The sequence below is a fragment of the Dendrobium catenatum genome, unplaced genomic scaffold (genome assembly GCF_001605985.2).
Source record: "Dendrobium catenatum unplaced genomic scaffold, ASM160598v2 fragScaff_scaffold_1125, whole genome shotgun sequence".
Lineage (NCBI taxonomy): Eukaryota > Viridiplantae > Streptophyta > Magnoliopsida > Asparagales > Orchidaceae > Dendrobium > Dendrobium catenatum.
In genome coordinates, this window is record NW_021319587.1 from 1,192,688 (window position 1) to 1,193,765 (window position 1,078).

Here is a 1,078-nt window from a genome sequence, read left to right on the forward strand (position 1 = left end):
ATTAATTTATCTTTTAATAAATAACAATCGGAGCTATCTAATATCAATAACAACATATATAAAACTATTAATCTAAACATCAATATATATATAATTCCTAAAAATCGTATACACTACTCAGGATCTACACAATCATATCATAATTATTCTATCCTAAGTGTAAAAGAATAACAAAAATAAAAAATAGAACATGAAGAATCCTGACCAACCTCACACTCCTGCATCCCTGCCCTGATCTAAAATCATTTAACCACATATAATGAGCTAAAAAAGCCTAACATGTCATCAAAACTTACAACTAAATTCAAAGCACGATAAATGAGCAATATGCATGTCAACAGTCAAATAATAATAGCTCATGTCAACAGTCAAATAATAGTTATTTTTATATGATCATCTTATCTATAATACAATTTAGTATAAAAATTGTATAAAGCACCAAATCAAAATATCAATAAAGACTGTTGAAATTATATCAATGTAGTAAAATTATATAAGAGTGTACTCACACTATTAAGGAATTCTATATTATGAGAACATGGCTGTATATGAGAACATTGCAGCGACATATGAGAACATTGCAACAGAGAAGCTAATTGCTAAGATATGAATCATTTTGGTTGATAGTTTCCAAATGCCCAAATATATTGAAACATGTTGGCGTGATATATAATTATATTATCAGTAATATAATTAGGGAATGGTACCCCAATAATCCTATTCATAATTTTTTATTATCTTGTTAGAAATATTTTTTGTGGACATACTTTTAGTATCTTATCTTTTGAAAAGATTAGTGTGTTGTTTACAATGTTTTTGGTTGTTGTTGTTTGATTTATTAATTTCTCACTCCAACTGCAATAATTGAGACATATAATTTTGTATAATTACGTAAGACTTTTTTATTATCTTTAATTAGCTATTAAATGTGTTGCGTCCTGGAGTATTCGTGGCGGTAGAGAAATATAGTTTAATGTCTTAGCATTGTACGAAGATCCAGCACACAATCAGATAAGTGGGAGGGTGTAGCATTCATAAGAGACACCAGAGTTTTTTACGTGGAAAACCCCTGAAAAGG